Raw genomic sequence first — 23,895 nt, 5'->3', positions numbered from 1 at the left:
CTGCTGTGATATCCTCACAACTAAGATGAACTCCTCATTCCTTTTGGTTTTCTTTGGGGTTTTTTAGCTGGTTGTTTGATTGGTTTGTGTGGGTTTGTTTGTTTGGGTTTTTGTCTTTTTTGGTTGGAGTTTTTTGTTTGCTTTTCTCTAAATGTCTGGTGAAGCTGGCACAGGCAAACTCAAGAAAATGTAAACCAGGTTTGACTTTCCAGAAATTCCTTTGGACTGGGTTTAGCTGCATCTCTGAGGCTCAGGATCCTCAAGATATTTGCAGGTTTTGCTCTGCGCCATCAGCCTGCTCAGATTCTGCTCGGTGTTTCACAAATGCACGAGACAATGGATGCTGTGCCAAGCTTCCTTTCAAACAGCAAAACCTGGGTCAGCATGAGAGAAAAGAAGAAGAAGAAAAAAAGAAAATATTCATCAGTTAGAACAGAGCCAGTGTCCCACCATCTGCCCCTGCACTCTTACTAATTTTGTCTCTTTAGAGACAAGGCTGGGTCTAAAGCTTCCCTCTCTCAGTTGCTGGTGCTAGTTGCTACCTTGCAGCTTTGATTTCTGCTGATCTAAGTCACTGCTGTCCATGTGGGCTTGAGAATGTTGAGCCTGGAGAACAGAAGGCCCTGGAGAGGCTTTGCGGTGGCCATGCAGGACTTGAAGGGTGCCATAGGAAAGATGGGGACAGTGTTCAATAGGGCCAGTGGCAAGAGCAGAAGCGGGGATGGCTTTTAAGTGCAGGACGTTGAGTTAGGTTGGATCTAAGGAAGCTGCTTTTTCACACTGAGAGTGCTGAGGCACTGGCCCAGGCTGTGCACAGAGGATGTGCATGCCCCATCGCTGCAAACATCCAAGGCCAGGTGGCAACAGGACTCTGAGCAACGTGCTCTGCTAGAAGATTGCTCAAGTTGCAACAAGATGATCTTTAGCGTCCCTTCCAAGCCAGACCACTCAGGGATTGCAACATTCTGTGATCCCCGTTGTCCACTCCACGGTGACCCTGGACTCCTGTCAATTGTGATGTCACGGTCTGCATTCACACTGGAGCTCCCAGCATCCAGCAAAGAGGACAACACAACCATTCGCCCTTGTGCCTACACAGCTGTCACCCTGCTTGGCCCCTGCTCCGCTACTCCCAAGACTTCGGAAAGGTCTCTCGTGCCTGGATTTTGCCATTCATCCCTGCAAGATGCTCACATTGGTCCCCAGGAAGGTAAGGTGCCATTCCATGCAAATGGACACCACCTAAGTGCCTCTGTGGGGATGCTGTGGGACAGGGATGCCACTCCGAGGTCTTGCGACATCTGCAGGTTTCCAGAGACAAAGAGAAAGAGATGGAGGTGGATCTAAAGACTGATATAGAGGAGGAGATGGAAGTGGAGGGAGGAGAGACTGGAGGGGAAGAGGTGGAGGTGGATGTGAAGGAGGAGATGGAGGAAGAGATGGAGGTGGATGTGAAGGAAGAGATGGAGGAAGAGATGGAGGTGGATGTGAAGGAGGAGATGGAGGAAGAGATGGAGGTGGAAATGGAAGAGTACATTGAGGCCATGGATGTTGATGGAAAAGACGAGGAGGAGGAGGACATGGTCCTGGGATGAAGAGGGACTCCAGCAGTAGGACAGGCATGTGCTCCCCACAGGCAGAGTGGGTGCCCTGCTGCCCAGCTGGGGCTGGGCTGGGTGCCCCGCTGAGGGACACGGTGCCCCGTCTGCTGCATTCTGGCAGCACAAGCACCATCCCCAGCCTGTCCTGCACTTGCTTTGGCTCACACAAGCCCCATGCCAGTGCCTGGGGCCTGACCCCCAGCCCCAGCCAGGCTCAGCGCTGGCAGCAGAGTCCCGCTCTGCCAGTGTGGCCCAGCCTGGGGGCACATGCAACAGCCCTCTGTGCCTGACTGCAATGACTGTGTCACTTGCTTTTCTTCCAGGACTGATGGAGATCCAGGACACAGATGGCACCCTTCTGTAGATACCTTTTAGGGTTTCTTTTGGTCTTCTGTAAATACGCTTAATATCGTTTTGATAGCTATGTTCTTGTCAATACGTTCTCTAGATCGTTGTTGTTACAAAGGTGCTTCCAATGTAAATATGTTCTCTAGTTGCTTTTTGTTGCTGCTCTTATAGAAACAAAGGATCTTTGTTTTTCACACCTCAGTTCTCTTGGCATTTTCTTGGGGTACAGGCCTCCATGGAGCAAGACTTCCTTTGGAAACCCCCTCTGTCACCAGACTCTGCTCCAAGCATAACACAAATTGATCCTCGTAGTTAAAGGCGTGCCATGAATTGGCACAAATTTGTCCCCTGGACTTTCTAGCACAGTAAATGTCAGTGCTCATAATCCCCAATTCCTAATGAAAGCTTTCAGTCTCCTCACCTGCCACAGACATGGATTGCTGAGATTTGCTTCGGGTTTCTGGCCTGAATCTGGCTCTGGAAATGCCAGTGGCTCAGCTGAGAGCTGTGCCAATGATTGACATTGCCTTGAGAAGGGCCACAGTCCTGCAAGGGTCTTTCATCAGCAGCAAAGAGCGGCCTGGACTGTGGGGAATGCTGGATCTGTACCACTCAGTGCTCATCTTTCACCTTCATGTGCAGCTACCCCCAAAGCCGCCATGTAGCACTTCTGCTATTTCCCCTGGTGTGGATCTTTTGCAGCAGCTGTTCCACGTGGCTTTGTATGGTGATCCTGTGGGAAGCGGCCGTTCGCCTGCTGTGATATCCTCACAACTAAGATGAACTCCTCATTCCTTTTGGTTTTCTTTGGGGTTTTTTAGCTGGTTGTTTGATTGGTTTGTGTGGGTTTGTTTGTTTGGGTTTTTGTCTTTTTTGGTTGGAGTTTTTTGTTTGCTTTTCTCTAAATGTCTGGTGAAGCTGGCACAGGCAAACTCAAGAAAATGTAAACCAGGTTTGACTTTCCAGAAATTCCTTTGGACTGGGTTTAGCTGCATCCCTGAGGCTCAGGATCCTCAAGATATTTGCAGGTTTTGCTCTGCGCCATCAGCCTGCTCAGATTCTGCTCGGTGTTTCACAAACGGAGAAGACAATGGATGCTGTGCCAAGCTTCCTTTCAAACAGCAAAACCTGGGTCAGCATGAGAGAAAAGAAGAAGAAGAAAAAAAGAAAATATTCATCAGTTAGAACAGAGCCAGTGTCCCACCATCTGCCCCTGCACTCTTACTAATTTTGTCTCTTTAGAGACAAGGCTGGGTCTAAAGCTTCCCTCTCTCAGTTGCTGGTGCTAGTTGCTACCTTGCAGCTTTGATTTCTGCTGATCTAAGTCACTGCTGTCCATGTGGGCTTGAGAATGTTGAGCCTGGAGAACAGAAGGCCCTGGAGAGGCTTTGCGGTGGCCATGCAGGACTTGAAGGGTGCCATAGGAAAGATGGGGACAGTGTTCAATAGGGCCAGTGGCAAGAGCAGAAGCGGGGATGGCTTTTAAGTGCAGGACGTTGAGTTAGGTTGGATCTAAGGAAGCTGCTTTTTCACACTGAGAGTGCTGAGGCACTGGCCCAGGCTGTGCACAGAGGATGTGCATGCCCCATCGCTGCGAACATCCAAGGCCAGGTGGCAACAGGACTCTGAGCAACGTGCTCTGCTAGAAGATTGCTCAAGTTGCAACAAGATGATCTTTAGCGTCCCTTCCAAGCCAGACCACTCAGGGATGGCATCATTCTATGATCCCCATTGTCCACTCCACGGTGACCCTGGACTCCTGTCAATTGTGATGTCACGGTCTGCATTCACACTGGAGCTCCCAGCATCCAGCAAAGAGGACAACACAACCATTCGCCCTTGTGCCTACACAGCTGTCACCCTGCTTGGCCCCTGCTCCGCTACTCCCAAGACTTCGGAAAGGTCTCTCGTGCCTGGATTTTGCCATTCATCCCTGCAAGATGCTCACATTGGTCCCCAGGAAGGTAAGGTGCCATTCCATGCAAATGGACACCACCTAAGTGCCTCTGTGGGGATGCTGTGGGACAGGGATGCCACTCCGAGGTCTTGCGACATCTGCAGGTTTCCAGAGACAAAGAGAAAGAGATGGAGGTGGATCTAAAGACTGATATAGAGGAGGAGATGGAAGTGGAGGGAGGAGAGACTGGAGAGGAAGAGGTGGAGGTGGATGTGAAGGAGGAGATGGAGGAAGAGATGGAGGTGGATGTGAAGGAAGAGATGGAGGAAGAGATGGAGGTGGATGTGAAGGAGGAGATGGAGGAAGAGATGGAGGTGGAAATGGAAGGGTACATTGAGGCCATGGATGTTGATGGAAAAGACGAGGAGGAGGAGGACATGGTCCTGGGATGAAGAGGGACTCCAGCAGTAGGACAGGCATGTGCTCCCCACAGGCAGAGTGGGTGCCCTGCTGCCAGGCTGGGGCTGGGCTGGGTGCCCCGCTGAGGGACACGGTGCCCCGTCTGCTGCATTCTGGCAGCACAAGCACCATCCCCAGCCTGTCCTGCACTTGCTTTGGCTCACACAAGCCCCATGCCAGTGCCTGGGGCCTGACCCCCAGCCCCAGCCAGGCTCAGCGCTGGCAGCAGAGTCCCGCTCTGCCAGTGTGGCCCAGCCTGGGGGCACATGCAACAGCCCTCTGTGCCTGACTGCAATGACTGTGTCACTTGCTTTTCTTCCGGGACTGATGGAGATCCAGGACACAGATGGCACCCTTCTGTAGATACCTTTTAGGGTTTCTTTTGGTCTTCTGTAAATACGTTTAATATCGTTTTGATAGCTATGTTCTTGTCAATACGTTCTCTAGATCGTTGTTGTTACAAAGGTTCTTCCAATGTAAATATGTTCTCAGGTTGCTTTTTGTTGCTGCTCTTATAGAAACAAAGGATCTTTGTTTTTCACACCTCAGTTCTCTTGGCATTTTCTTTGGGTACAGGCCTCCATGGAGCAAGACTTCCTTTGGAAACCCCCTCTGTCACCAGACTCTGCTCCAAGCATAACACAAATTGATCCTCGTAGTTAAAGGCGTGCCATGAATTGGCACAAATTTGTCCCCTGGACTTTCTAGCACAGTAAATGTCAGTGCTCATAATCCCCAATTCCTAATGAAAGCTTTCAGTCTCCTCACCTGCCACAGACATGTATTGCTGAGATTTGCTTCGGGTTTCTGGCCTGAATCTGGCTCTGGAAATGCCAGTGGCTCAGCTGAGAGCTGTGCCAATGCTTGACATTGCCTTGAGAAGGGCCACAGTCCTGCAAGGGTCTTTCATCAGCAGCAAAGAGCGGCCTGGACTGTGGGGAATGCTGGATCTGTACCACTCAGTGCTCATCTTTCACCTTCATGTGCAGCTACCCCCAAAGCCGCCATGTAGCACTTCTGCTATTTCCCCTGGTGTGGATCTTTTGCAGCAGCTGTTCCACGTGGCTTTGTATGGTGATCCTGTGGGAAGCGGCCGTTCGCCTGCTGTGATATCCTCACAACTAAGATGAACTCCTCATTCCTTTTGGTTTTCTTTGGGGTTTTTTAGCTGGTTGTTTGATTGGTTTGTGTGGGTTTGTTTGTTTGGGTTTTTGTCTTTTTTGGTTGGAGTTTTTTGTTTGCTTTTCTCTAAATGTCTGGTGAAGCTGGCACAGGCAAACTCAAGAAAATGTAAACCAGGTTTGACTTTCCAGAAATTCCTTTGGACTGGGTTTAGCTGCATCTCTGAGGCTCAGGATCCTCAAGATATTTGCAGGTTTTGCTCTGCGCCATCAGCCTGCTCAGATTCTGCTCGGTGTTTCACAAATGCACGAGACAATGGATGCTGTGCCAAGCTTCCTTTCAAACAGCAAAACCTGGGTCAGCATGAGAGAAAAGAAGAAGAAGAAAAAAAGAAAATATTCATCAGTTAGAACAGAGCCAGTGTCCCACCATCTGCCCCTGCACTCTTACTAATTTTGTCTCTTTAGAGACAAGGCTGGGTCTAAAGCTTCCCTCTCTCAGTTGCTGGTGCTAGTTGCTACCTTGCAGCTTTGATTTCTGCTGATCTAAGTCACTGCTGTCCATGTGGGCTTGAGAATGTTGAGCCTGGAGAACAGAAGGCCCTGGAGAGGCTTTGCGGTGGCCATGCAGGACTTGAAGGGTGCCATAGGAAAGATGGGGACAGTGTTCAATAGGGCCAGTGGCAAGAGCAGAAGCGGGGATGGCTTTTAAGTGCAGGACGTTGAGTTAGGTTGGATCTAAGGAAGCTGCTTTTTCACACTGAGAGTGCTGAGGCACTGGCCCAGGCTGTGCACAGAGGATGTGCATGCCCCATCGCTGCAAACATCCAAGGCCAGGTGGCAACAGGACTCTGAGCAACGTGCTCTGCTAGAAGATTGCTCAAGTTGCAACAAGATGATCTTTAGCGTCCCTTCCAAGCCAGACCACTCAGGGATTGCAACATTCTGTGATCCCCGTTGTCCACTCCACGGTGACCCTGGACTCCTGTCAATTGTGATGTCACGGTCTGCATTCACACTGGAGCTCCCAGCATCCAGCAAAGAGGACAACACAACCATTCGCCCTTGTGCCTACACAGCTGTCACCCTGCTTGGCCCCTGCTCCGCTACTCCCAAGACTTCGGAAAGGTCTCTCGTGCCTGGATTTTGCCATTCATCCCTGCAAGATGCTCACATTGGTCCCCAGGAAGGTAAGGTGCCATTCCATGCAAATGGACACCACCTAAGTGCCTCTGTGGGGATGCTGTGGGACAGGGATGCCACTCCGAGGTCTTGCGACATCTGCAGGTTTCCAGAGACAAAGAGAAAGAGATGGAGGTGGATCTAAAGACTGATATAGAGGAGGAGATGGAAGTGGAGGGAGGAGAGACTGGAGGGGAAGAGGTGGAGGTGGATGTGAAGGAGGAGATGGAGGAAGAGATGGAGGTGGATGTGAAGGAAGAGATGGAGGAAGAGATGGAGGTGGATGTGAAGGAGGAGATGGAGGAAGAGATGGAGGTGGAAATGGAAGAGTACATTGAGGCCATGGATGTTGATGGAAAAGACGAGGAGGAGGAGGACATGGTCCTGGGATGAAGAGGGACTCCAGCAGTAGGACAGGCATGTGCTCCCCACAGGCAGAGTGGGTGCCCTGCTGCCCAGCTGGGGCTGGGCTGGGTGCCCCGCTGAGGGACACGGTGCCCCGTCTGCTGCATTCTGGCAGCACAAGCACCATCCCCATGCTGTCCTGCACTTGCTTTGGCTCACACAAGCCCCATGCCAGTGCCTGGGGCCTGACCCCCAGCCCCAGCCAGGCTCAGCGCTGGCAGCAGAGTCCCGCTCTGCCAGTGTGGCCCAGCCTGGGGGCACATGCAACAGCCCTCTGTGCCTGACTGCAATGACTGTGTCACTTGCTTTTCTTCCGGGACTGATGGAGATCCAGGACACAGATGGCACCCTTCTGTAGATACCTTTTAGGGTTTCTTTTGGTCTTCTGTAAATACGCTTAATATAGTTTTGATAGCTATGTTCTTGTCAATACGTTCTCTAGATCGTTGTTGTTACAAAGGTGCTTCCAATGTAAATATGTTCTCTGGTTGCTTTTGGTTGCTGCTCTTATAGAAACAAAGGATCTTTGTTTTTCACACCTCAGTTCTCTTGGCATTTTCTTTGGGTACAGGCCTCCATGGAGCAAGACTTCCTTTGGAAACCCCCTCTGTCACCAGACTCTGCTCCAAGCATAACACAAATTGATCCTCGTAGTTAAAGGCGTGCCATGAATTGGCACAAATTTGTCCCCTGGACTTTCTAGCACAGTAAATGTCAGTGCTCATAATCCCCAATTCCTAATGAAAGCTTTCAGTCTCCTCACCTGCCACAGACATGTATTGCTGAGATTTGCTTCGGGTTTCTGGCCTGAATCTGGCTCTGGAAATGCCAGTGGCTCAGCTGAGAGCTGTGCCAATGCTTGACATTGCCTTGAGAAGGGCCACAGTCCTGCAAGGGTCTTTCATCAGCAGCAAAGAGTGGCCTGGAGTGTGGGGAATGCTGGATCTGTACCACTCAGTGCTCATCCTTCACCTTCATGTGCAGCTACCCCCAAAGCCGCCATGTAGCACTTCTGCTATTTCCCCTGGTGTGGATCTTTTGCAGCAGCTGTTCCACGTGGCTTTGTATGGTGATCCTGTGGGAAGCAGCCGTTCGCCTGCTGTGATATCCTCACAACTGAGATGAACTCCTTGTTCCTTTTGGTTTTCTTTGGGGTTTTTTAGCTGTTTGTTTGATTGGTTTGTGTGGGTTTGTTTGTTTGGGTTTTTGTCTTTTTTGGTTGGAGTTTTTTGTTTGCTTTTCTCTAAATGTCTGGTGAAGCTGGCACAGGCAAACTCAAGAAAATGTAAACCAGGTTTGACTTTCCAGAAATTCCTTTGGACTGGGTTTAGCTGCATCCCTGAGGCTCAGGATCCTCAAGATATTTGCAGGTTTTGCTCTGCGCCATCAGCCTGCTCAGATTCTGCTCGGTGTTTCACAAATGCACGAGACAATGGATGCTGTGCCAAGCTTCCTTTCAAACAGCAAAACCTGGGTCAGCATGAGAGAAAAGAAGAAGAAGAAGAAAAAAAGAAAATATTCATCAGTTAGAACAGAGCCAGTGTCCCACCATCTGCCCCTGCACTCTTACTAATTTTGTCTCTTTAGAGACAAGGCTGGGTCTAAAGCTTCCCTCTCTCAGTTGCTGGTGCTAGTTGCTACCTTGCAGCTTTGATTTCTGCTGATCTAAGTCACTGCTGTCCATGTGGGCTTGAGAATGTTGAGCCTGGAGAACAGAAGGCCCTGGAGAGGCTTTGCGGTGGCCATGCAGGACTTGAAGGGTGCCATAGGAAAGATGGGGACAGTGTTCAATAGGGCCAGTGGCAAGAGCAGAAGCGGGGATGGCTTTTAAGTGCAGGACGTTGAGTTAGGTTGGATCTAAGGAAGCTGCTTTTTCACACTGAGAGTGCTGAGGCACTGGCCCAGGCTGTGCACAGAGGATGTGCATGCCCCATCGCTGCGAACATCCAAGGCCAGGTGGGAAGAGGACTCTGAGCAACGTGCTCTGCTAGAAGATTGCTCAAGTTGCAACAAGATGATCTTTAGCGTCCCTTCCAAGCCAGACCACTCAGGGATTGCAACATTCTATGATCCCCGTTGTCCACTCCACGGTGACCCTGGACTCCTGTCAATTGTGATGTCACAGTCTGCATTCACACTGGAGCTCCCAGCATCCAGCAAAGAGGACAACACAACCATTCGCCCTTGTGCCTACACAGCTGTCACCCTGCTTGGCCCCTGCTCCGCTACTCCCAAGACTTCGGAAAGGTCTCTCGTGCCTGGATTTTGCCATTCATCCCTGCAAGATGCTCACATTGGTCCCCAGGAAGGTAAGGTGCCATTCCATGCAAATGGACACCACCTAAGTGCCTCTGTGGGGATGCTGTGGGACAGGGATGCCACTCCGAGGTCTTGCGACATCTGCAGCTTTCCAGAGACAAAGAGAAAGAGATGGAGGTGGATCTAAAGACTGATATAGAGGAGGAGATGGAAGTGGAGGGAGGAGAGACTGGAGGGGAAGAGGTGGAGGTGGATGTGAAGGAGGAGATGGAGGAAGAGATGGAGGTGGAAATGGAAGGGTACATTGAGGCCATGGATGTTGATGGAAAAGACGAGGAGGAGGAGGACATGGTCCTGGGATGAAGAGGGACTCCAGCAGTAGGACAGGCATGTGCTCCCCACAGGCAGAGTGGGTGCCCTGCTGCCAGGCTGGGGCTGGGCTGGGTGCCCCGCTGAGGGACACGGTGCCCCGTCTGCTGCATTCTGGCAGCACAAGCACCATCCCCAGCCTGTCCTGCACTTGCTTTGGCTCACACAAGCCCCATGCCAGTGCCTGGGGCCTGACCCCCAGCCCCAGCCAGGCTCAGCGCTGGCAGCAGAGTCCCGCTCTGCCAGTGTGGCCCAGCCTGGGGGCACATGCAACAGCCCTCTGTGCCTGACTGCAATGACTGTGTCACTTGCTTTTCTTCCGGGACTGATGGAGATCCAGGACACAGATGGCACCCTTCTGTAGATACCTTTTAGGGTTTCTTTTGGTCTTCTGTAAATACGTTTAATATCGTTTTGATAGCTATGTTCTTGTCAATACGTTCTCTAGATCGTTGTTGTTACAAAGGTTCTTCCAATGTAAATATGTTCTCAGGTTGCTTTTTGTTGCTGCTCTTATAGAAACAAAGGATCTTTGTTTTTCACACCTCAGTTCTCTTGGCATTTTCTTTGGGTACAGGCCTCCATGGAGCAAGACTTCCTTTGGAAACCCCCTCTGTCACCAGACTCTGCTCCAAGCATAACACAAATTGATCCTCGTAGTTAAAGGCGTGCCATGAATTGGCACAAATTTGTCCCCTGGACTTTCTAGCACAGTAAATGTCAGTGCTCATAATCCCCAATTCCTAATGAAAGCTTTCAGTCTCCTCACCTGCCACAGACATGTATTGCTGAGATTTGCTTCGGGTTTCTGGCCTGAATCTAGCTCTGGAAATGCCAGTGGCTCAGCTGAGAGCTGTGCCAATGCTTGACATTGCCTTGAGAAGGGCCACAGTCCTGCAAGGGTCTTTCATCAGCAGCAAAGAGTGGCCTGGACTGTGGGGAATGCTGGATCTGTACCACTCAGTGCTCATCCTTCACCTTCATGTGCAGCTACCCCCAAAGCCGCCATGTAGCACTTCTGCTATTTCCCCTGGTGTGGATCTTTTGCAGCAGCTGTTCCACGTGGCTTTGTATGGTGATCCTGTGGGAAGCGGCCGTTCGCCTGCTGTGATATCCTCACAACTAAGATGAACTCCTCATTCCTTTTGGTTTTCTTTGGGGTTTTTTAGCTGTTTGTTTGATTGGTTTGTGTGGGTTTGTTTGTTTGGGTTTTTGTCTTTTTTGGTTGGAGTTTTTTGTTTGCTTTTCTCTAAATGTCTGGTGAAGCTGGCACAGGCAAACTCAAGAAAATGTAAACCAGGTTTGACTTTCCAGAAATTCCTTTGGACTGGGTTTAGCTGCATCCCTGAGGCTCAGGATCCTCAAGATATTTGCAGGTTTTGCTCTGCGCCATCAGCCTGCTCAGATTCTGCTCGGTGTTTCACAAACGGAGAAGACAATGGATGCTGTGCCAAGCTTCCTTTCAAACAGCAAAACCTGGGTCAGCATGAGAGAAAAGAAGAAGAAGAAAAAAAGAAAATATTCATCAGTTAGAACAGAGCCAGTGTCCCACCATCTGCCCCTGCACTCTTACTAATTTTGTCTCTTTAGAGACAAGGCTGGGTCTAAAGCTTCCCTCTCTCAGTTGCTGGTGCTAGTTGCTACCTTGCAGCTTTGATTTCTGCTGATCTAAGTCACTGCTGTCCATGTGGGCTTGAGAATGTTGAGCCTGGAGAACAGAAGGCCCTGGAGAGGCTTTGCTGTGGCCATGCAGGACTTGAAGGGTGCCATAGGAAAGATGGGGACAGTGTTCAATAGGGCCAGTGGCAAGAGCAGAAGCGGGGATGGCTTTTAAGTGCAGGACGTTGATTTAGGTTGGATCTAAGGAAGCTGCTTTTTCACACTGAGAGTGCTGAGGCACTGGCCCAGGCTGTGCACAGAGGATGTGCATGCCCCATCGCTGCGAACATCCAAGGCCAGGTGGCAACAGGACTCTGAGCAACGTGCTCTGCTAGAAGATTGCTCAAGTTGCAACAAGATGATCTTTAGCGTCCCTTCCAAGCCAGACCACTCAGGGATTGCAACATTCTATGATCCCCGTTGTCCACTCCACGGTGACCCTGGACTCCTGTCAATTGTGATGTCACGGTCTGCATTCACACTGGAGCTCCCAGCATCCAGCAAAGAGGACAACACAACCATTCGCCCTTGTGCCTACACAGCTGTCACCCTGCTTGGCCCCTGCTCCGCTACTCCCAAGACTTCGGAAAGGTCTCTCGTGCCTGGATTTTGCCATTCATCCCTGCAAGATGCTCACATTGGTCCCCAGGAAGGTAAGGTGCCATTCCATGCAAATGGCCACCACCTAAGTGCCTCTGTGGGGATGCTGTGGGACAGGGATGCCACTCCGAGGTCTTGCGACATCTGCAGGTTTCCAGAGACAAAGAGAAAGAGATGGAGGTGGATCTAAAGACTGATATAGAGGAGGAGATGGAAGTGGAGGGAGGAGAGACTGGAGGGGAAGAGGTGGAGGTGGATGTGAAGGAGGAGATGGAGGAAGAGATGGAGGTGGATGTGAAGGAAGAGATGGAGGAAGAGATGGAGGTGGATGTGAAGGAAGAGATGGAGGAAGAGATGGAGGTGGAAATGGAAGAGTACATTGAGGCCATGGATGTTGATGGAAAAGACGAGGAGGAGGAGGACATGGTCCTGGGATGAAGAGGGACTCCAGCAGTAGGACAGGCATGTGCTCCCCACAGGCAGAGTGGGTGCCCTGCTGCCAGGCTGGGGCTGGGCTGGGTGCCCCGCTGAGGGACACGGTGCCCCGTCTGCTGCATTCTGGCAGCACAAGCACCATCCCCATGCTGTCCTGCACTTGCTTTGGCTCACACAAGCCCCATGCCAGTGCCTGGGGCCTGACCCCCAGCCCCAGCCAGGCTCAGCGCTGGCAGCAGAGTCCCGCTCTGCCAGTGTGGCCCAGCCTGGGGGCACATGCAACAGCCCTCTGTGCCTGACTGCAATGACTGTGTCACTTGCTTTTCTTCCAGGACTGATGGAGATCCAGGACACAGATGGCACCCTTCTGTAGATACCTTTTAGGGTTTCTTTTGGTCTTCTGTAAATACGCTTAATATCGTTTTGATAGCTATGTTCTTGTCAATACGGTCTCTAGATCGTTGTTGTTACAAAGGTTCTTCCAATGTAAATATGTTCTCAGGTTGCTTTTTGTTGCTGCTCTTATAGAAACAAAGGATCTTTGTTTTTCACACCTCAGTTCTCTTGGCATTTTCTTTGGGTACAGGCCTCCATGGAGCAAGACTTCCTTTCAAAACCCCCTCTGTCACCAGACTCTGCTCCAAGCATAACACAAATTGATCCTCGTAGTTAAAGGCGTGCCATGAATTGGCACAAATTTGTCCCCTGGACTTTCTAGCACAGTAAATGTCAGTGCTCATAATCCCCAATTCCTAATGAAAGCTTTCAGTCTCCTCACCTGCCACAGACATGTATTGCTGAGATTTGCTTCGGGTTTCTGGCCTGAATCTCGCTCTGGAAATGCCAGTGGCTCAGCTGAGAGCTGTGCCAATGCTTGACATTGCCTTGAGAAGGGCCACAGTCCTGCAAGGGTCTTTCATCAGCAGCAAAGAGCGGCCTGGACTGTGGGGAATGCTGGATCTGTACCACTCAGTGCTCATCCTTCACCTTCATGTGCAGCTACCCCCAAAGCTGCCATGTAGCACTTCTGCTATTTCCCCTGGTGTGGATCTTTTGCAGCAGCTGTTCCATGTGGCTTTGTATGGTGATCCTGTGGGAAGCGGCCGTTCGCCTGCTGTGATATCCTCACAACTGAGATGAACTCCTCGTTCCTTTTGGTTTTCTTTGGGGTTTTTTAGCTGTTTGTTTGATTGGTTTGTGTGGGTTTGTTTGTTTGGGTTTTTGTCTTTTTTGGTTGGAGTTTTTTGTTTGCTTTTCTCTAAATGTCTGGTGAAGCTGGCACAGGCAAACTCAAGAAAATGTAAACCAGGTTTGACTTTCCAGAAATTCCTTTGGACTGGGTTTAGCTGCATCCCCCAGGCTCAGGATCCTCAAGATATTTGCAGGTTTTGCTCTGCGCCATCAGCCTGCTCAGATTCTGCTCGGTGTTTCACAAATGCACAAGACAATGGATGCTGTGCCAAGCTTCCTTTCAAACAGCAAAACCTGGGTCAGCATGAGAGAAAAGAAGAAGAAGAAGAAAAAAAGAAAATATTCATCAGTTAGAACAGAGCCAGTGTCCCACCATCTGCCCCTGCACTCTTACTAATTTTGTCTCTTTAGAGACAAGGCTGGGTCTAAAGCTTCCCTCTCTCAGTTGCTGGTGCTAGTTGCTACCTTGCAGCTTTGATTTCTGCTGATCTAAGTCACTGCTGTCCATGTGGGCTTGAGAATGTTGAGCCTGGAGAACAGAAGGCCCTGGAGAGGCTTTGCGGTGGCCATGCAGGACTTGAAGGGTGCCATAGGAAAGATGGGGACAGTGTTCAATAGGGCCAGAGGCAAGAGCAGAAGCGGGGATGGCTTTTAAGTGCAGGACGTTGAGTTAGGTTGGATCTAAGGAAGCTGCTTTTTCACACTGAGAGTGCTGAGGCACTGGCCCAGGCTGTGCACAGAGGATGTGCATGCCCCATCGCTGCGAACATCCAAGGCCAGGTGGGAAGAGGACTCTGAGCAACGTGCTCTGCTAGAAGATTGCTCAAGTTGCAACAAGATGATCTTTAGCGTCCCTTCCAAGCCAGACCACTCAGGGATTGCAACATTCTATGATCCCCGTTGTCCACTCCACGGTGACCCTGGACTCCTGTCAATTGTGATGTCACGGTCTGCATTCACACTGGAGCTCCCAGCATCCAGCAAAGAGGACAACACAACCATTCGCCCTTGTGCCTACACAGCTGTCACCCTGCTTGGCCCCTGCTCCGCTACTCCCAAGACTTCGGAAAGGTCTCTCGTGCCTGGATTTTGCCATTCATCCCTGCAAGATGCTCACATTGGTCCCCAGGAAGGTAAGGTGCCATTCCATGCAAATGGACACCACCTAAGTGCCTCTGTGGGGATGCTGTGGGACAGGGATGCCACTCCGAGGTCTTGCGACATCTGCAGGTTTCCAGAGACAAAGAGAAAGAGATGGAGGTGGATCTAAAGACTGATATAGAGGAGGAGATGGAAGTGGAGGGAGGAGAGACTGGAGGGGAAGAGGTGGAGGTGGATGTGAAGGAGGAGATGGAGGAAGAGATGGAGGTGGATGTGAAGGAAGAGATGGAGGAAGAGATGGAGGTGGATGTGAAGGAAGAGATGGAGGAAGAGATGGAGGTGGAAATGGAAGAGTACATTGAGGCCATGGATGTTGATGGAAAAGACGAGGAGGAGGAGGACATGGTCCTGGGATGAAGAGGGACTCCAGCAGTAGGACAGGCATGTGCTCCCCACAGGCAGAGTGGGTGCCCTGCTGCCAGGCTGGGGCTGGGCTGGGTGCCCCGCTGAGGGACACGGTGCCCCGTCTGCTGCATTCTGGCAGCACAAGCACCATCCCCATGCTGTCCTGCACTTGCTTTGGCTCACACAAGCCCCATGCCAGTGCCTGGGGCCTGACCCCCAGCCCCAGCCAGGCTCAGCGCTGGCAGCAGAGTCCCGCTCTGCCAGTGTGGCCCAGCCTGGGGGCACATGCAACAGCCCTCTGTGCCTGACTGCAATGACTGTGTCACTTGCTTTTCTTCCAGGACTGATGGAGATCCAGGACACAGATGGCACCCTTCTGTAGATACCTTTTAGGGTTTCTTTTGGTCTTCTGTAAATACGCTTAATATCGTTTTGATAGCTATGTTCTTGTCAATACGTTCTCTAGATCGTTGTTGTTACAAAGGTTCTTCCAATGTAAATATGTTCTCAGGTTGCTTTTTGTTGCTGCTCTTATAGAAACAAAGGATCTTTGTTTTTCATACCTCAGTTCTCTTGGCATTTTCTTTGGGTACAGGCCTCCATGGAGCAAGACTTCCTTTGGAAACCCCCTCTGTCACCAGACTCTGCTCCAAGCATAACACAAATTGATCCTCGTAGTTAAAGGCGTGCCATGAATTGGCACAAATTTGTCCCCTGGACTTTCTAGCACAGTAAATGTCAGTGCTCATAATCCCCAATTCCTAATGAAAGCTTTCAGTCTCCTCACCTGCCACAGACATGTATTGCTGAGATTTGCTTCGGGTTTCTGGCCTGAATCTGGCTCTGGAAATGCCAGTGGCTCAGCTGAGAGCTGTGCCAATGCTTGACATTGCCTTGAGAAGGGCCACAGTCCTGCAAGGGTCTTTCATCAGCAGCAAAGAGCGGCCTGGACTGTGGGGAATGCTGGATCTGTACCACTCAGTGCTCATCTTTCACCTTCATGTGCAGCTACCCCCAAAGCCGCCATGTAGCACTTCTGCTATTTCCCCTGGTGTGGATCTTTTGCAGCAGCTGTTCCACGTGGCTTTGTATGGTGATCCTGTGGGAAGCGGCCGTTCGCCTGCTGTGATATCCTCACAACTAAGATGAACTCCTCGTTCCTTTTGGTTTTCTTTGGGGTTTTTTAGCTGGTTGTTTGATTGGTTTGTGTGGGTTTGTTTGTTTGGGTTTTTGTCTTTTTTGGTTGGAGTTTTTTGTTTGCTTTTCTCTAAATGTCTGGTGAAGCTGGCACAGGCAAACTCAAGAAAATGTAAACCAGGTTTGACTTTCCAGAAATTCCTTTGGACTGGGTTTAGCTGCATCCCTGAGGCTCAGGATCCTCAAGATATTTGCAGGTTTTGCTCTGCGCCATCAGCCTGCTCAGATTCTGCTCGGTGTTTCACAAACGGAGAAGACAATGGATGCTGTGCCAAGCTTCCTTTCAAACAGCAAAACCTGGGTCAGCATGAGAGAAAAGAAGAAGAAGAAAAAAAGAAAATATTCATCAGTTAGAACAGAGCCAGTGTCCCACCATCTGCCCCTGCACTCTTACTAATTTTGTCTCTTTAGAGACAAGGCTGGGTCTAAAGCTTCCCTCTCTCAGTTGCTGGTGCTAGTTGCTACCTTGCAGCTTTGATTTCTGCTGATCTAAGTCACTGCTGTCCATGTGGGCTTGAGAATGTTGAGCCTGGAGAACAGAAGGCCCTGGAGAGGCTTTGCTGTGGCCATGCAGGACTTGAAGGGTGCCATAGGAAAGATGGGGACAGTGTTCAATAGGGCCAGTGGCAAGAGCAGAAGCGGGGATGGCTTTTAAGTGCAGGACGTTGAGTTAGGTTGGATCTAAGGAAGCTGCTTTTTCACACTGAGAGTGCTGAGGCACTGGCCCAGGCTGTGCACAGAGGATGTGCATGCCCCATCGCTGCGAACATCCAAGGCCAGGTGGGAAGAGGACTCTGAGCAACGTGCTCTGCTAGAAGATTGCTCAAGTTGCAACAAGATGATCTTTAGCGTCCCTTCCAAGCCAGACCACTCAGGGATTGCAACATTCTATGATCCCCGTTGTCCACTCCACGGTGACCCTGGACTCCTGTCAATTGTGATGTCACGGTCTGCATTCACACTGGAGCTCCCAGCATCCAGCAAAGAGGACAACACAACCATTCGCCCTTGTGCCTACACAGCTGTCACCCTGCTTGGCCCCTGCTCCGCTACTCCCAAGACTTCGGAAAGGTCTCTCGTGCCTGGATTTTGCCATTCATCCCTGCAAGATGCTCACATTGGTCCCCAGGAAGGTAAGGTGCCATTCCATGCAAATGGCCACCACCTAAGTGCCTCTGTGGGGATGCTGTGGGACAGGGATGCCACTCCGAGGTCTTGCGACATCTGCAGGTTTCCAGAGACAAAGAGAAAGAGATGGAGGTGGATCTAAAGACTGATATAGAGGAGGAGATGGAAGTGGAGGGAGGAGAGACTGGAGGGGAAGAGGTGGAGGTGGATGTGAAGGAGGAGATGGAGGAAGAGATGGAGGTGGATGTGAAGGAAGAGATGGAGGAAGAGATGGAGGTGGATGTGAAGGAAGAGATGGAGGAAGAGATGGAGGTGGAAATGGAAGAGTACATTGAGGCCATGGATGTTGATGGAAAAGACGAGGAGGAGGAGGACATGGTCCTGGGATGAAGAGGGACTCCAGCAGTAGGACAGGCATGTGCTCCCCACAGGCAGAGTGGGTGCCCTGCTGCCAGGCTGGGGCTGGGCTGGGTGCCCCGCTGAGGGACACGGTGCCCCGTCTGCTGCATTCTGGCAGCACAAGCACCATCCCCATGCTGTCCTGCACTTGCTTTGGCTCACACAAGCCCCATGCCAGTGCCTGGGGCCTGACCCCCAGCCCCAGCCAGGCTCAGCGCTGGCAGCAGAGTCCCGCTCTGCCAGTGTGGCCCAGCCTGGGGGCACATGCAACAGCCCTCTGTGCCTGACTGCAATGACTGTGTCACTTGCTTTTCTTCCAGGACTGATGGAGATCCAGGACACAGATGGCACCCTTCTGTAGATACCTTTTAGGGTTTCTTTTGGTCTTCTGTAAATACGCTTAATATCGTTTTGATAGCTATGTTCTTGTCAATACGTTCTCTAGATCGTTGTTGTTACAAAGGTTCTTCCAATGTAAATATGTTCTCAGGTTGCTTTTTGTTGCTGCTCTTATAGAAACAAAGGATCTTTGTTTTTCACACCTCAGTTCTCTTGGCATTTTCTTTGGGTACAGGCCTCCATGGAGCAAGACTTCCTTTGGAAACCCCCTCTGTCACCAGACTCTGCTCCAAGCATAACACAAATTGATCCTCGTAGTTAAAGGCGTGCCATGAATTGGCACAAATTTGTCCCCTGGACTTTCTAGCACAGTAAATGTCAGTGCTCATAATCCCCAATTCCTAATGAAAGCTTTCAGTCTCCTCACCTGCCACAGACATGTATTGCTGAGATTTGCTTCGGGTTTCTGGCCTGAATCTGGCTCTGGAAATGCCAGTGGCTCAGCTGAGAGCTGTGCCAATGCTTGACATTGCCTTGAGAAGGGCCACAGTCCTGCAAGGGTCTTTCATCAGCAGCAAAGAGTGGCCTGGACTGTGGGGAATGCTGGATCTGTACCACTCAGTGCTCATCCTTCACCTTCATGTGCAGCTACCCCCAAAGCTGCCATGTAGCACTTCTGCTATTTCCCCTGGTGTGGATCTTTTGCAGCAGCTGTTCCATGTGGCTTTGTATGGTGATCCTGTGGGAAGCGGCCGTTCGCCTGCTGTGATATCCTCACAACTGAGATGAACTCCTCGTTCCTTTTGGTTTTCTTTGGGGTTTTTTAGCTGTTTGTTTGATTGGTTTGTGTGGGTTGGTTTGTTTGGGTTTTTGTCTTTTTTGGTTGGAGTTTTTTGTTTGCTTTTCTCTAAATGTCTGGTGAAGCTGGCACAGGCAAACTCAAGAAAATGTAAACCAGGTTTGACTTTCCAGAAATTCCTTTGGACTGGGTTTAGCTGCATCCCCCAGGCTCAGGATCCTCAAGATATTTGCAGGTTTTGCTCTGCGCCATCAGCCTGCTCAGATTCTGCTCGGTGTTTCACAAATGCACAAGACAATGGATGCTGTGCCAAGCTTCCTTTCAAACAGCAAAACCTGGGTCAGCATGAGAGAAAACAAGAAGAAGAAGAAAAAAAGAAAATATTCATCAGTTAGAACAGAGCCAGTGTCCCACCATCTGCCCCTGCACTCTTACTAATTTTGTCTCTTTAGAGACAAGGCTGGGTCTAAAGCTTCCCTCTCTCAGTTGCTGGTGCTAGTTGCTACCTTGCAGCTTTGATTTCTGCTGATCTAAGTCACTGCTGTCCATGTGGGCTTGAGAATGTTGAGCCTGGAGAACAGAAGGCCCTGGAGAGGCTTTGCTGTGGCCATGCAGGACTTGAAGGGTGCCATAGGAAAGATGGGGACAGTGTTCAATAGGGCCAGAGGCAAGAGCAGAAGCGGGGATGGCTTTTAAGTGCAGGACGTTGAGTTAGGTTGGATCTAAGGAAGCTGCTTTTTCACACTGAGAGTGCTGAGGCACTGGCCCAGGCTGTGCACAGAGGATGTGCATGCCCCATCGCTGCGAACATCCAAGGCCAGGTGGGAAGAGGACTCTGAGCAACGTGCTCTGCTAGAAGATTGCTCAAGTTGCAACAAGATGATCTTTAGCGTCCCTTCCAAGCCAGACCACTCAGGGATTGCAACATTCTATGATCCCCGTTGTCCACTCCACGGTGACCCTGGACTCCTGTCAATTGTGATGTCACGGTCTGCATTCACACTGGAGCTCCCAGCATCCAGCAAAGAGGACAACACAACCATTCGCCCTTGTGCCTACACAGCTGTCACCCTGCTTGGCCCCTGCTCCGCTACTCCCAAGACTTCGGAAAGGTCTCTCGTGCCTGGATTTTGCCATTCATCCCTGCAAGATGCTCACATTGGTCCCCAGGAAGGTAAGGTGCCATTCCATGCAAATGGCCACCACCTAAGTGCCTCTGTGGGGATGCTGTGGGACAGGGATGCCACTCCGAGGTCTTGCGACATCTGCAGCTTTCCAGAGACAAAGAGAAAGAGATGGAGGTGGATCTAAAGACTGATATAGAGGAGGAGATGGAAGTGGAGGGAGGAGAGACTGGAGGGGAAGAGGTGGAGGTGGATGTGAAGGAGGAGATGGAGGAAGAGATGGAGGTGGATGTGAAGGAAGAGATGGAGGAAGAGATGGAGGTGGATGTGAAGGAAGAGATGGAGGAAGAGATGGAGGTGGAAATGGAAGAGTACATTGAGGCCATGGATGTTGATGGAAAAGACGAGGAGGAGGAGGACATGGTCCTGGGATGAAGAGGGACTCCAGCAGTAGGACAGGCATGTGCTCCCCACAGGCAGAGTGGGTGCCCTGCTGCCAGGCTGGGGCTGGGCTGGGTGCCCCGCTGAGGGACACGGTGCCCCGTCTGCTGCATTCTGGCAGCACAAGCACCATCCCCATGCTGTCCTGCACTTGCTTTGGCTCACACAAGCCCCATGCCAGTGCCTGGGGCCTGACCCCCAGCCCCAGCCAGGCTCAGCGCTGGCAGCAGAGTCCCGCTCTGCCAGTGTGGCCCAGCCTGGGGGCACATGCAACAGCCCTCTGTGCCTGACTGCAATGACTGTGTCACTTGCTTTTCTTCCAGGACTGATGGAGATCCAGGACACAGATGGCACCCTTCTGTAGATACCTTTTAGGGTTTCTTTTGGTCTTCTGTAAATACGCTTAATATCGTTTTGATAGCTATGTTCTTGTCAATACGTTCTCTAGATCGTTGTTGTTACAAAGGTTCTTCCAATGTAAATATGTTCTCAGGTTGCTTTTTGTTGCTGCTCTTATAGAAACAAAGGATCTTTGTTTTTCACACCTCAGTTCTCTTGGCATTTTCTTTGGGTACAGGCCTCCATGGAGCAAGACTTCCTTTGGAAACCCCCTCTGTCACCAGACTCTGCTCCAAGCATAACACAAATTGATCCTCGTAGTTAAAGGCGTGCCATGAATTGGCACAAATTTGTCCCCTGGACTTTCTAGCACAGTAAATGTCAGTGCTCATAATCCCCAATTCCTAATGAAAGCTTTCAGTCTCCTCACCTGCCACAGACATGTATTGCTGAGATTTGCTTCGGGTTTCTGGCCTGAATCTGGCTCTGGAAATGCCAGTGGCTCAGCTGAGAGCTGTGCCAATGCTTGACATTGCCTTGAGAAGGGCCACAGTCCTGCAAGGGTCTTTCATCAGCAGCAAAGAGTGGCCTGGACTGTGGGGAATGCTGGATCTGTACCACTCAGTGCTCATCTTTCACCTTCATGTGCAGCTACCCCCAAAGCCGCCATGTAGCACTTCTGCTATTTCCCCTGGTGTGGATCTTTTGCAGCAGCTGTTCCACGTGGCTTTGTATGGTGATCCTGTGGGAAGCGGCCGTTCGCCTGCTGTGATATCCTCACAACTAAGATGAACTCCTCGTTCCTTTTGGTTTTCTTTGGGGTTTTTTAGCTGTTTGTTTGATTGGTTTGTGTGGGTTTGTTTGTTTGGGTTTTTGTCTTTTTTGGTTGGAGTTTTTTGTTTGCTTTTCTCTAAATGTCTGGTGAAGCTGGCACAGGCAAACTCAAGAAAATGTAAACCAGGTTTGACTTTCCAGAAATTCCTTTGGACTGGGTTTAGCTGCATCCCTGAGGCTCAGGATCCTCAAGATATTTGCAGGTTTTGCTCTGCGCCATCAGCCTGCTCAGATTCTGCTCGGTGTTTCACAAACGGAGAAGACAATGGATGCTGTGCCAAGCTTCCTTTCAAACAGCAAAACCTGGGTCAGCATGAGAGAAAAGAAGAAGGAGAAGAAAAAAAGAAAATATTCATCAGTTAGAACAGAGCCAGTGTCCCACCATCTGCCCCTGCACTCTTACTAATTTTGTCTCTTTAGAGACAAGGCTGGGTCTAAAGCTTCCCTCTCTCAGTTGCTGGTGCTAGTTGCTACCTTGCAGCTTTGATTTCTGCTGATCTAAGTCACTGCTGTCCATGTGGGCTTGAGAATGTTGAGCCTGGAGAACAGAAGGCCCTGGAGAGGCTTTGCGGTGGCCATGCAGGACTTGAAGGGTGCCATAGGAAAGATGGGGACAGTGTTCAATAGGGCCAGTGGCAAGAGCAGAAGCGGGGATGGCTTTTAAGTGCAGGACGTTGAGTTAGGTTGGATCTAAGGAAGCTGCTTTTTCACACTGAGAGTGCTGAGGCACTGGCCCAGGCTGTGCACAGAGGATGTGCATGCCCCATCGCTGCGAACATCCAAGGCCAGGTGGGAAGAGGACTCTGAGCAACGTGCTCTGGTAGAAGATTGCTCAAGTTGCAACAAGATGATCTTTAGCGTCCCTTCCAAGCCAGACCACTCAGGGATTGCAACATTCTATGATCCCCGTTGTCCACTCCACGGTGACCCTGGACTCCTGTCAATTGTGATGTCACGGTCTGCATTCACACTGGAGCTCCCAGCATCCAGCAAAGAGGACAACACAACCATTCGCCCTTGTGCCTACACAGCTGTCACCCTGCTTGGCCCCTGCTCCGCTACTCCCAAGACTTCGGAAAGGTCTCTCGTGCCTGGATTTTGCCATTCATCCCTGCAAGATGCTCACATTGGTCCCCAGGAAGGTAAGGTGCCATTCCATGCAAATGGACACCACCTAAGTGCCTCTGTGGGGATGCTGTGGGACAGGGATGCCACTCCGAGGTCTTGCGACATCTGCAGGTTTCCAGAGACAAAGAGAAAGAGATGGAGGTGGATCTAAAGACTGATATAGAGGAGGAGATGGAAGTGGAGGGAGGAGAGACTGGAGGGGAAGAGGTGGAGGTGGATGTGAAGGAGGAGATGGAGGAAGAGATGGAGGTGGATGTGAAGGAAGAGATGGAGGAAGAGACGGAGGTGGATGTGAAGGAAGAGATGGAGGAAGAGATGGAGGTGGAAATGGAAGAGTACATTGAGGCCATGGATGTTGATGGAAAAGACGAGGAGGAGGAGGACATGGTCCTGGGATGAAGAGGGACTCCAGCAGTAGGACAGGCATGTGCTCCCCACAGGCAGAGTGGGTGCCCTGCTGCCAGGCTGGGGCTGGGCTGGGTGCCCCGCTGAGGGACACGGTGCCCCGTCTGCTGCATTCTGGCAGCACAAGCACCATCCCCATGCTGTCCTGCACTTGCTTTGGCTCACACAAGCCCCATGCCAGTGCCTGGGGCCTGACCCCCAGCCCCAGCCAGGCTCAGCGCTGGCAGCAGAGTCCCGCTCTGCCAGTGTGGCCCAGCCTGGGGGCACATGCAACAGCCCTCTGTGCCTGACTGCAATGACTGTGTCACTTGCTTTTCTTCCAGGACTGATGGAGATCCAGGACACAGATGGCACCCTTCTGTAGATACCTTTTAGGGTTTCTTTTGGTCTTCTGTAAATACGCTTAATATCGTTTTGATAGCTATGTTCTTGTCAATACGTTCTCTAGATCGTTGTTGTTACAAAGGTTCTTCCAATGTAAATATGTTCTCAGGTTGCTTTTTGTTGCTGCTCTTATAGAAACAAAGGATCTTTGTTTTTCACACCTCAGTTCTCTTGGCATTTTCTTTGGGTACAGGCCTCCATGGAGCAAGACTTCCTTTCAAAACCCCCTCTGTCACCAGACTCTGCTCCAAGCATAACACAAATTGATCCTCGTAGTTAAAGGCGTGCCATGAATTGGCACAAATTTGTCCCCTGGACTTTCTAGCACAGTAAATGTCAGTGCTCA

Source organism: Corvus hawaiiensis, unplaced genomic scaffold, assembly GCF_020740725.1.
Source record: "Corvus hawaiiensis isolate bCorHaw1 unplaced genomic scaffold, bCorHaw1.pri.cur scaffold_60_ctg1, whole genome shotgun sequence".
NCBI classification, from domain to species: Eukaryota; Metazoa; Chordata; class Aves; order Passeriformes; family Corvidae; genus Corvus; species Corvus hawaiiensis.
This window is presented reverse-complemented; position numbering follows the sequence as displayed.